Genomic DNA, 13,749 nt, shown 5'->3' with positions numbered 1-13,749 from the left:
ATTTAGGTCAGATTTGGCCAGTCTGATAATAAAAATCAGGTCTTTAAACGTGTGGGAGGGGGATCAGAGCTATGCTCTTCCAAAATTTACCTGGAATTAGTATCTAAATATCTTATTCCTTGGAATTGATTCCTTGAAACGTTACACATCGAACAATGGAATGTAAGTGTTTTCTTAAAGTAATTATTTAAAAGTTATATTCCTGCACTGATGGAATAATTTTTTGTTCCTGTGCTTCTTTCAGATACTCGATTTGGATCATCCTATCATCAAACGAAATCTGCTTTTTTAATCAATCAATAAAAATTTAATTTCTCAGCCGGATTTTGGAGGGGCAAAACATGTGGCAAATGATTGGTAGGAAGGAGCATTGAAATTGCTGAGTTCTAATCATATATGTTGTATAAGTATCACAAGATTTGTTCACATAGAAATTTAATTGAATAATCAACATAAAACCAATGCAATGCTAATTGCAGCTTATTATGGTATTAGGTAGGATTTCTGCTGCAATCCTTTCTTCATCTACTTCTTTGAATCTAAGACAATTTGAAAGTATTGATACAGGGAGCAGTTCAGAGGATCTATTAGCATCTACTCATGAAGCAATGGCTTTCCAGATAGTTCTTTAAGACCAAGCATTCAAATTCTTACTTTCAAGCAGTGTCTTGAGGATTGGAAACCAACCTTCTGTCTGATGAAGGCATTTTTGACCCTCTCTTTGATGATTTTTTTTTTCATGGCTTCGAAATGAACAATCATGTACATATAACAGTTCTCACTGATAGCCAAATCATCAATCTGCCAAGCGATAGAAAGAAATGACAGATAATTTGAACTTGTCATGTTTCTAATGGCAAATAGCTCAGTGTTTTAAACGAGTCATCCAACAATAGATAATCAGAAACAATAATCAAATCACTCATATTTTTACCATCCAAGCTTAATCTGCCAAAATATATGTCGAAGAGAATAGGATTTAAAATTTGATTGTTTACGTTATTAATGATTAAGGGTGTTTGTTTTTCTTTTATGCTTTTTGGCTGATTTTAATTTCTAAAGCTTTTTACAGCTCACTTATTATATTTGTCAACATTACTATTCATTAGTTTAAGTTGAAGATGCCTTCCAAACATGGATAGATATTTTATATCCTCTTCGTAATATTATCATGTTTAATAACTATCCGCCTTCGACAACCAGCTGTTCGTCAACCATATAGTATTAATTTAGCCATGACAGCAAAATTTGGGGAACAATGTGAATTTTAAGGCAAAAATGTAATCTTTTGTTAAAAATTAGGTAAAAATATTTTTTTAAAAAATTGCCAAAATTCTGGAAAAAAATTGCTCGACTGTTAGATTTGTTTCCAATGTTGAAAGCTAAAGAAGAAGAATTCTGCTTCATATCTGTATCCTTTATTAGATAAATAAAAAAGTAAAATCATGATATTATGGCGCTGTCTCCATTCAAAAGGTTCATGCACACAATAAACAGAACTTAAGCAAGACAATACGGTGTTAATGTCTGACAGTTTTACGAAATCATAGGTACGAATTTAAATCTAAACGATTTATCTGAAATGAAATCTAATAAATATGACCAAATGAAACAGCTGATCGTTTTTAGGCGATTAGTAGATTAAAAATTTGAATAGAACTCATTCTACTTGAGGAAATACTTTGGAAAAGGAATCAAGGAGGGGGTTAAAACGCAGGTTGATCTTTCTACTTCTGTTTTTCTTTTTTATATTGACAAAAGATGCTCTTTTGAGAGTTCAAGACTTCACTTCAGTCGAGAGACCACTTACCTTATTCAAATTAACACCTGAAAGTGTGTGTGTGTGTGTGTGTGTGTGTGTGTGTGTGTGTGTGTGTGTGTGTGTGTGTGTGTGTGTGTGTGTGTGTGTGTGTGTGTGTGTGTGTGTGTGTGTGTGTGTGTGTGTGTGTGTGTGTGTGTGTGTGTGTGTGTGTGTGTTTTCTGTTGTTGAATTGGAAAGTAGAAGGTCATCCTATTTTAGCCCACTGTCATCTGTTCTAATAACATTATAGATTTGTTCAAACTTAAAAATAAAAAAAAAATGCTTTGTACAAATTTATGTTTGTTAGCCTATAGCTCAAAATTTTTTCTAATTGATGAAATTGGCTTTTGTGACATGAATTGAAATGAATTTTTTTTACTAAATGTATAACAATATTTGAAAGAATTGTAATAACATATTTAAAAGAATAACAATACTCGAAGAATATTGTTTGTAATATAATATTTTTAGCAATTTTCATGGCTAAAATGCCAAAATGTCGCTTAATTTTTATTTGAAATTTCTTAAATTCGTTTTTCTTAGACGCATATTCTTACAATCGAAAGTATATTTGTGCTAAATTTAGTAATTTTAAGTGAAACGACCTGCTCTATATAGAGTTAGCACACATACTACACTGTCAGGCACACATCCTCTTTTATTATAAATAGAGACAGGTAGATCAGAAAGATTACCTACTACAATGGCTAGCATAAAAACGTAAACCTACCTAAAAACGTAAAACCTATCCTACCCAAACTATCCTAACTATTTTGACCTTTCTATAGTCTTGGATTCGAGATTCGTCATGTAAAAGAGATTGGAATATTTTACAGACAGAAATATTTTTTATATGTCTGTGATCAACCAGTAGCGTAATGATCGAGGGGCAAGGGAGTTAGTACATGACCCCCTCACTTAGTTTTGTCACCATGGTACTAGTGGTGCCTTGGTGACAAAACATAAGCGCTTTTACGGCATTTTTTCCCAAACCAATTTTAAACCAAATATGACGAAAGATCGAAAATCTAACACTGTGCGCTCGTGACTTTTATACTTGCTATTCTTCTAATGATGACAAGGGGCGAAAATATTATGTTATAACCAGGCCTCCACTTGCCTTCGCTATGTCACTGAGATCAATCCCCGTTTAAACCCATGTATGTTTATTGATTTCAATCACCTGGGGGCACTCTTCCCTACGGAAACCACTACGGCAATTTGCAATTGGTCCCTAGAGGGGCTTCTCCTGATGTTATCTTAAAGACAAGGGGAGCGACAAAGAACAGGGGAATTTATTAAGGGGTGGTAGAAGGTGACAACTCAAGTGGGTGGTGTCAGGAAGCAACGGGAAATGTCAGTTAGGAGCTTAAAACTTGAGAGAGCGGTAAAAAAAGAGAGAAAAGAAAAAAATCATCTGTTTTGTTCCAGCAGTTGATTCAACTAGAGGAATGAGAGGGAGGGGGGGGGGCGGAATCACGTCTGTTCGATGGCTCTTCTAAACAAAAAATGTAAATCGTGACAAAGTGCCCTAAAGGCTGTTCATGGACTATGAGGGAATGTCTTGATTTACAGAAAAGCTTGTTGTTTAACTCCCCCCTCGTATCATGTTAACGGTTACTTCTCGCACCTGTTACTTTGCGGATTTGCTATTTGATTCCAAATAAAAGGAAACCGACTGAAATCTATTTTAAGGAGTATAGACATTTTTGTTTAAAATTTTCTCTATTTAGAGAGGAAATAATGAGATTAATACTTATAATGTGCCCTCTATAGCATCTATTAAGCTGTTTATTTCACTTCGTTTTCTCTACATTTTGTGCTATCCCCAAAATTGCTGAAATGGATTCTTAATATGCATTGAGACAAATGTTTGTTTATTTATCTTTTAGACACATGTACAATTTTTGTCCAGTCTTATGAAAACTGGCGTATGGGCCCTTTCAAAACAAGAGAAAAGTCACTGTCAAATTTCCAAATACTAAAATTAATAATTTAAAAATTGATCAAAATTTGACGTTTTCCAACTGCAGAAAATATTATCTGATAAAAATGGGCTTTAAATTTTCTAAAAGCGTAAAAATTTACATTTTTAATAATGTCAATTTTATTTCTGTATATTTATTCAGTATTTTCTGAAATTTATATCATTTTCTAAAATTCAATTTGACATATTATTTATAGCTATGTTTTTTTTTTTTTTTTTTTTGTTGTTGTTGTTAAGAGAAAATTCGAACTAATTTCATTTTCCCATAAAAAACTTATTAAATCCCATGTATTCGTTTATATAAAATTCCTAATTTAAAAAAATACTTTCATTGGGCCTTAACTCTTAAATAAAAATTTCGCTGCCACTTTTATTTCTTAATTTATACACTTTTTAATCAGTAGTAATTTGTAGTAAACTAATTCCTTCTATGTTTCCCAGGCATGTGAAACAAGCCAAAATTTAAGTAAAAGTTTTTCATATTTAGCTACTAAGAATCCAATTTTCCGTGCAAACAAGCTGTCGCCAAAGGCGTTTGGTCAGACATTAATTTTGGCCAACCATCGCCAAATGTAGCTATAATTCATTGTATCTATTGCAATATAATCTGTAGTGTAAGGTCATTATACCAACGAACATACTAATTGCGTCTTGGATGGATCAGTAACTTACTTCGTATTTCAGTACATCCATGGTTTAACGGATTAATTACAGTGAACTAACGGATTAAGTTCGTTAAATCGTGAATAAATTTCATAATTCACTCACAATTTAGCGAACTGTATTTACAATTAGGTAGTCCTAGATGATTGCGTAAAGTCGCAACAATAATGGAGTGGTTATCCGTCAACGAAATTGTCATTTGTTCGTTATATCTCCAATACACACACACACAAACATAATGATTTGCAACACATATTTAAATCTAATTATCAATGTATTATTACTTATTTTAATCTATTGTCGATTTTTAAGAGAGAAATTAATAAATATTATTGAACATCGTTTCCTATATGTGCAAATTAAATGACATTCTGTTCATTTAAAATAAGAAAGAGCCTTACAAGTTTTAGTTCTTTTACTAAACTGATCTGGAAATGTGTTGGGTTACATTTATGCAAATTTCTTGTCCGCATAAAATCAGAAATCCAACCGTTGATAATCTGAAGGATTAATATTTTTTTTAAAAAAATTTAATGTTTAGGCCTTTGATAACTATGATGCGCTACACCTAATAATTTCGAAGAATTCCTCAGATTTTATTTAAGATAGAAATAAACCCTTTTAAATATAATGCAGGATCAGCAGACTTCTATAAGCGAACACATTGCTGATTATGACAGAAAATTCGAAACATAAATAACTGCAATGAAAAAACTATAAGTTTGTATCAGCATAAATTTACGTGATAAGTGATGCAGTTCCGAAAACTTATTGGGTAATATTAAAAGATGAGTATCTAAGAGATGACTTTTAGGCAATTTCGAAAGCCTATTGGGTAGAATCGAAAGAAAAGTGCCTAAACGTCCAAAATTTTGATGAATTTTTTTCTCGATTATATTTGCCACTGAATGTATACTTCTGCGGGAAAAAATACAATAACTGGCTTTTATTTCAAATAGATATTGAACTAACTGACTGAGACTCTAGTAATACTGACAGAATAAAGATGAGTGCGAAAAAGACATAAAAGATAACGAATCCAGATAAATATTTTTTTCCTCAGATGTATACAATTCAGTTTAATTGGTAAGCAGGTGATGGAAAAGCTTTCTGTTTTTTCCTTCATTCTCTTATTTTCGAAACACGTCAAAATCGCGCACCGCCACAAGCCAACAGTAAATCTTTATGTCACGCCTTACTTAACCCACGCTAAAATGATGGGTATTTGATCCAGATTGTAACGCAACTCTTGTTGGTAGTGCTCTTCAGAAGTTTTTTTTGTTAAGCCAGATGAACAAACAAAAATGTCACAATCATTTGAGTGAATGAAGACTCTTAATGAAAAACAAATCTGGCTGAATGCCTCTAAATAAGATTAACTCAAAAACTCAGTGACTTAAATAAATCAAATTTGGTATGTGATTACAAGCGTAGTTTCGTTTCAAATTTTTATATCAATCAGTTGAGAAAAACTCGTCTAAAGCATATTTTCGATTTTCGGATGCCTTTAACCGCAATTCAGAGATTAATCGCCAAATAACTCGCCAAGGATGTTACAAAAAACGCAGTAAAAAGTAAATTCACGCCATAGGTCGATTATTCTGTAGCCAAAACCATGCAAGGCTTTCTTTGGTAAAACACTTTTACTAGAGTACATGCGAGAAAATTTTGGAGAGACCACTACAGCTAGTTACAAAATGAACATACTACATCCTTTATCCCATAATTAAAAGTAGCTGATGGATTTAATTTGTCCCTAAATGAATGTAAAGAAAGAAAATAAACAAAGAACGCAACATTTAACTTCTCGAATAACCTCCCCGAAACTTTCTCGCATATTTTCCAAACGTCCCCCTTTCCTCCCCCCAATAAAAAAATAGCAACGTCAGTGTCGTGATGTTTCAGAATCCCGCGATGTGACAAGTGGTCACGAGCACCTCCACATCATAATATGGAAAAACAATTATAATTTGTAAGTTTTATGGAACGAATAAAAATTAATTGGGTAGTTTAGACGAGCTCATAAAGCTCAAACCCCATGAGAATAGTATTTTTTTATTTATTTATTTAATAGGAACCAATTAATACTAAAAATAATGTTTTAATTATTTATGGGGAAGTGGAGAAATTTTATACAATTACGTTACTCGCACCTTCCTATTGAGAGTGGGGTTGGTTTATTAAATTAAATTGCTTATTTATTTTGAAGAGCTTCTAAAATAACAGCTTTTCGTAGTCGGTAGGATTCGAACCTACGCGGGAAGATCCCAATGGATTTCTAGTCCATCGCCTTAACCACTCGGCCACGACTACTTCAGAGACAGCCATCTCAATGCTGGATTTGAACAGTAGGCTTTCAACACATGTGTCAATACCGATATGTGGACCATTATACATTCACTCAATAAAAAGAAGACCGTGGGTTCAGATGGGAATACATTGCATGGCGAATAATAGCTAGGAAATATAGATTATTTTGTTATGAATCTAATATTTTTATTAAAGTATTCTAGTATTATTATTTTTATCATGCGAATTTGTATTTTGAAACTTTTTTCGTCAACTGATTAAAATCGAAGTTTGATTCGGAACTAGAGCTGTAATTACAAGGTTTCATACCAAATTTCATTGACTTAAATCAATGAGTTTATGAATAATTAATTACAAGCATACGAGAAGACCGACAGACGATTCACATTTGACTAAATATTTGATATGAATGTATATTTTAGATGCTAGACCTGCCTACCAAATGTTATCAATTTAGCTTTTTTGCATTTTATAGTTATCGAGTTCAGTTGCATTGAAAGATGCCAATTTGTTTACCTCATAATTGCTTTTTTAAAAAATCCTTTAAAAAAATATTTTACATTGTTTTTCATTTTTAAAGTGAAACTTAAATAGTTTCATTAGTATTACTAATATTTCACTCAAAGTTTTGTTTCCTTATTAATAATCAGAATATGAAGATTCAGCTTCGGTCTGGTCCATTTTTAATACGTTGAATTACTATGTCACTCACATTCGCGTGCCAGCAATACTTCTCAGTCAATGTAGAATTGAATGCGAGTTGAACAAGCCTACGTTTAGTTTATATCTTCTTGTTTTAATATATTTCTCATTAAGTGAATCGCCTGTGATTCATGCAGATAGATATTTTATATATGTATGAATAGATATTAGAACATATAGATTTAAAACGTTGCTCATTATGTGTCATTTATTTGCTCATTTGTTTTAAAATGTTGCTCAGTACGTGAATCACCTGTCATTCGTGCATATGCTATTTTATATATGTATGAATAGATATTAGAACATATAGAACATCTTATTTGAGCATACAGATTTCTTTATGTTCTAATTAGATATTTTCTTCTCAACTACAATTAAGAGAGCAAATGAGTGAGTATCTTATTAGGTCATGGTCCGAATCCCAGGCATCAACCATGGCAGAGCACGCGTTAATTCCAATCCAAAGGGAATATACGTGAATTCTAATGAGAAATTTTTTTTCTTTTTATTTAATTTAGAAAGAAAAAAAAAGAGAAAAAAACTGAAGATGAAGGTCATGTGGAGAAGATTCTTCAGCAGCCAACCAAGACCGAAGATCCCCAAAGATAGTAAATTTTTCCTAATTAAAGAAAAACCGCAGGGTGTTTGCAAGAGCTTCTTGAAAAGAGTTGCATTTAGTGCCGGGGATGTGGAGACACATATTTAAGTGTCTCCCACCGCGAAATTTCCGGTGGGCACGCCAACATCTGGTCGTGATCTCCCCCCTGAACGGAAGGATCAAGGGATGACAACGGAAGTATTATGGGGTCGGGGGACGAGGGCTATCTGTGAAATGCCTGTCTCGTGTCGACTGCAATTTTCTTCTGCGTGATCACAATCCTGACGTGCAGGGTCCCTCTTCTATTGTTCGAAAGACAATAGACGAGCAAGACAGGTAGATTGTAAATTTTAAGATTGACTGGAATTGTAGCGTGAAGTAGTTATTTAGAATTAGTTTGTTAGAAAATTAAATCAGTTTATGCAGAATTTAAACTGAAACTCACTAATATTTACAAACACAATATTTGCATACGGTTATAAAGCTGTCGTTAATACAGAGACAGATTATCAAATAATCACTGTAGACAACTGCCTAGATTTCATCTGCCTATGAAACGGTAACGAAATGGCAGACCTTTTGTGAAATTTCAGAATAATATAATTTAGGGTTTAATTTGTTAAAACTGATTTGTATGTAATATGACATAATTCAGAATTTGCTTGTCAGGAAATTAAATCAGTTTATGCATAATTTAGACTGAAACTCATTAATATTATTTACAAAAATAATTTCTGTATGAAGGTATATCTGTCGTTTAGATAGGGTCAGATTATCAAATAAGCAATGCAGGCAACTGCCTAGATTTCAGCTGCCTATGAAAGGATACAGAAATTGCAAATCTTTTGTGTAGTTTCAAGGTAATCTAATTTTGGGCTAATAAAACTTTTTTTAGACTGGAATAGATTATCAAATGAGCATTGTAGACAACTGCCTAGATTTCAGCTGCCTATGAAAGGGTCCCGAAATGACAAATTTGTTATGAAGTTACAGGATAATTTAATTTTGGGCTAATAAAGCTGTTATTTAGATAGGAACAGATTATCAAATAAGCAATGTAGGCAACTGTCTAGATTTCAGCTGCCTATGAAAGAGTCCCTAAATTGCAGATCTTTTGTGTAGTTTCAGGATAATCTAATATTGTGCTTTCATTTAATTCACAAGAACTGTGTTCTTGAACATATTGAAATTAAAATGAAGTGTCATATATAAAATATTGTATTATATTTAGGATTTTGCTTTCCTTTTTTAAAATTTGCTAGTAAACCAGTGGGGTTTTTTTGTAGTTGTTTAATTAATTTATAAGTCGGTAACCCTGAAAAATTTTATATCTCAATATTTAAAAAAGAATTTTTTAATTATTTTAGAATTTTGTGTTAAACATGTTTCTAATTTAAAAATTTAATTTTTATAGTCGAGATACTGACATTAAATTCTCTTTAGAATGACATTAATTTAAACAGTTTGTTTTTCGTTTAACATGTCCTAGATGTTATATTGTCTAAACTTCTCTATGAAGCTTAAATCGAAATTGGTTTTCATCAAGAATAAACTAACATTATTTTTAGCTTCGAAAACTTTTAAATGCTACAGTTAAATAGAGTCTAGTGTTCTAATTAGAAACTTTGCTTAGAATACTGACTTTCAGCTTCATATTTTATGCTTTGTTTTAGAAATATGTATATTAATTTTCATGAAATTTGGAATTCGTTGATATACTCTTAATAAATATTATAATATAATCTAGTTCTAAAATTTAGATAAGAAATAATATTTAGATTATTTATAAGGAAATAGAGAACTTCAATGGATTTAAGTTGAATGTGCCTTACTATGGTGATTGATTTAATTATCTATTTTGGTGAGTTATCTCCGAAAGAAATTCAGAAAAATTTCACATGTGTAGCTCATTGTAACTATTTAATGTTGAAACAGAAATAATTTTGAAAATACTTCAATCCACCAGATTGGCAACTGAGTTAGAAATTCTCGGTCTTTTTACAGACAAGAAAATTAATATAAATATTGTCAATTGCAATCTTAGGTGTTTTCTTAGAGCTGGGCACAGCAGGATCATATGCTGGCAGTTGAAGTAACTCGTTGCGAATCTGGGGTAATTTTTCGAAGAACTTAATTGATGTAACTCAAATATGTCCACTGACCTAAATCTGAGGATTACTACAAACCGGAAATACAATAGGGCATCATTAGATTCGAATAATATAAGGAAATGCAATTTCTGGAAACTAAAATTATCATTTCATGTCTGTAATGATAAATCCTTGTATAATTAATCTGAAACCCAATTCCATAACAAATACTTAATATTTCATATGTGGAAAAGCACATCGAATTTGATAACATCTACAAGGGGTGGACTGAAAAGTGCTCTTCATCTTAATAGACTCCGGTTCCCCGCTGCTATCGTGTTCTCAGCCAGTCAAACCGAAACTAAATCGTTCTGAAAAGACCCCGCTGCGATTCTTTCCATTAAATTCAACAATATTTTATACGGGCTGACATTTGACGGATGGGCCAGAGATTAAAACGAAGGAAAGGGCAGGGAACGTTTCTGAGAAACGGTTGACATTAACGCCACCTATCTGTCAACTTAGTTTATCCTCCAAGAGACGTGACGAGGTTTAAAAATTAACTGATCATAATCTGTTTTCTAGAAAGGATAGTGAAAAAATAGAGATGCTAGGCATATATTTTGTTATGGAGACAGTTCATGCCGCGTATTTCTTATAATTTCAGCAAATTGCATGAACTAGAACTGTCAAATTTTATCCAGGTATGTTTTTATAAGCATAGATTTGCAGTGTCTGTAATCATTATTTTTTTTAACGTATTATTAAGAAATGCTGAATTTTCGATCGTTTATGAATTAGAATGAAGCTGGTCCTTTGTTTATTGTTTTAAAATTCTATAACAACAGTTTATGTTTCAACTTAATTGAAGGTTCTTTTAAACCATGTGATAATATTAAATGAAATAGTTAGTGATATCTTGAATGTTATTGTCGTTTTATCAAAAAGTCGCATCAGGTTTTCCGAAACATTTTATTGATGCAAGACATCTGTATAAGTTAGATACATCTGCTCTCAAAGTATATGTTGACACAAAATGCCAGATGCTTCTCATTATTTCAGCTGTTACATTAAAATTTCGAATTTTTTGAGTCGTATGGTTTTTGCATATATTTTAATGGCAAACGATAATATGAATAAGATTTTTATCCAGTTGAAATTAAACTCTCTAATAAATAGGAATATTCAACGATCTCAGCAATTTTAAGAATATTTAGCTACTTCAATTGACTTGGCTGCATCAGTTATCTGGAAAAATTTTCCATTCCCCCAAAATCGAAAAATAAGTTTATAATGAAACATCGATTAATCAATATATATAGTATATAATATTCGTTTGCAAGAATTTTATACAAATCTGATCTTTTTGTCCGATCATGGTAAAATTTGGAGCATTTATTTTTCAATACAAGGGAAAGGTCACTGTTATGTTTACCGAGTCCGAAAATTAATTGGGATATAATTTAATTCAAAATTAACCAAATTTTTGGCGTTTTTCAGCTATATCTTTCGAAAGTGTCAAAAAAATATTTTTTACATTATCTTAAAAATAAAGTATTTTAAACAAATGATACTAAAATTAAACCAATTTTGTCTCGAGTGTTCATAAATTATAAAAATTTGAGATCCAATTCATTGTTCCATCAAAACATTCAATCGTGTAATTTTACCAGATTTAAAGTTGAGATGAAAAAAACAAAAAATGATTTCTTTGTACTTGAATCAGATGTATGAATTTTATTTCCGTTTTTATTTCGATGTATATACAGTTTAGTTTGTACGTGCAATGATTTAAATAAGCAAGTTCGGTTGAAGTGTAGTTTAGTGTGCCCCCCGAGTTTGTTGCCAACATGGCAACCCAACGAACGATCTTCTACCAACCCTAATGTTGTTTTGTTTACTATTTTTTTGCAATGGTTGAGTTGTACATGAACTACAACTATTTTATGAAAAATGTTAAATTAATTAATGTTATTATAATTAAAAGTTTTGTTATTACTAATAAGGCATTTATTGCAATTTTATTTTTAATGTGAAAACGAACAGAAAATATTCATTCTTTTGCAATTTTTAACTGTCGGTATGCGCTTTAAAAATCGTCTGTATTCTTACTTTAAAAATCTTCTGCAATAGAATTCCTTGCAATTTTTGTGCTCTGATGATTTCTTGATAATTTGTTGTATCGGTAATTGTGCAATAATGGATGTCTGGTGAATGGGAAAGCGGGAAGTATTTTGAACCTGCAGAATGGATGAAGGGTGAGTGGAATATATATATTTTTACAAATTGATGAAGTTAGGAGAGAATGTTTGTTTGTATGTATGTATTGTTTCTGTTATCCACACAGTCCTTATGTTGAATGTGCTAGTGAAGCTACTAGGTTCCCGCTTTTTTTAAGTTAAAAAATTCTGACCGGTGTCTTCTTCAGATGCTGAAAGGGCATAGCATGGTCTAAATTTTGCTCTTTACACAACAGACCGGCGCAGCCAGTTTGAAAAACTTGATTTCAAAATTGTTAAGATAAGCAGCGATAGTGATCCCAAAGATTTAAAAAAAATTAAATAAAAATCTTAGATATAGATTAAATAAATCTTAGATTAAAATAAAAGTTTCAATACTTATCAGTAAAGATAATAATTTTAATGTAAGAAGTGGTAACAGTCACTGTTTCATAGAAATGTTTATTTTGTCCGCCATCTTTATTGGCGATTTGGCATCCTTGGCGCAGCAAGGGGCACACTGAATTACACTTTTACCGCAAGTTCAACTTAATTATTTAACTGCTTTATTTTCTCTACTATCTATTTAGATGTATATCGTCTGCTCTCAATGTTTTACCATTTTTTTTATTATTTTAATTTAAATAAATTCTTAAAATACTTGATGTATTTATTTTGTAACCTTTATTTATTTCCTCTTATTCAAATTTCTACAAGGAGAAAGTATTGTAATCATCTAAAAATTCGAAATCGAGATTTTAACTCACAAGTGCATTTATTAGATAGTATATGAGAAAATTTCAGGGAGCTAGTCTCGCTGGTTATTATAACAATTATGGACGTCCTAATTGTTGTTTAAAAGTGTAAAAATCCGCTAAATCGATGCACGGGCAAATCACTAAAAAGTTTAAATAGTTTGTAAATAATTTTAAAGAATATTTCAGAGTATTTTTTTTTTTTTTTTACTTAATAAATTTGCTTCTGAATATAGAAGAATCTGAGAGAGGATGCACATCGAATGCCTTTTCTACTCAAAATCTGTCTTGCATCTCTCTAATTAGGGTAACATAACACAGAACAGTCGTGTCATCCTTATTTTACTGAATGTAATTCATATTTTATTGATAATACTGAAAACGGACAAGTTGTTAAATCAAAAATATTCAAATCTTTGTTGCATCCAAATAATATCGATACCGAATAAGAAAATATAATCTATGATCTACCAAAGAAAACAATTAGAACAGATAACGACAATTCAAGGTGCAGGACGCAGGATAGCTCACACTTTATCTCAAATTAATGTTAATCTATACTACTATTATAAATGTGAAAGTGTGGATGGATGGATGGATGCTTGTTAGTCAATCACGCCAGAA

General features: G+C 31.6%; 1 protein-coding gene and 1 non-coding gene across 2 annotated transcripts in view; both read right to left on the bottom strand.

Moving 5' to 3' along the window:
• LOC129988230 (integrin alpha-PS2-like) overlaps window positions 1-13,749 on the bottom strand; it is a 134,213-nt gene that overhangs the window by 91,253 nt on the left and 29,211 nt on the right. The gene's annotated exons all lie outside the window — the stretch shown is intronic.
• Trnas-aga (transfer RNA serine (anticodon AGA)) lies at window positions 6,683-6,764 on the bottom strand. Its single transcript has one exon. It is a non-coding gene; the product is annotated as a tRNA-Ser (tRNA).

The sequence above is a fragment of the Argiope bruennichi genome, chromosome 10 (assembly GCF_947563725.1).
Source record: "Argiope bruennichi chromosome 10, qqArgBrue1.1, whole genome shotgun sequence".
Lineage (NCBI taxonomy): Eukaryota > Metazoa > Arthropoda > Arachnida > Araneae > Araneidae > Argiope > Argiope bruennichi.
Note: the sequence above shows the minus strand (reverse complement) of the source record. Positions and strands in the feature narration are given on the sequence as shown.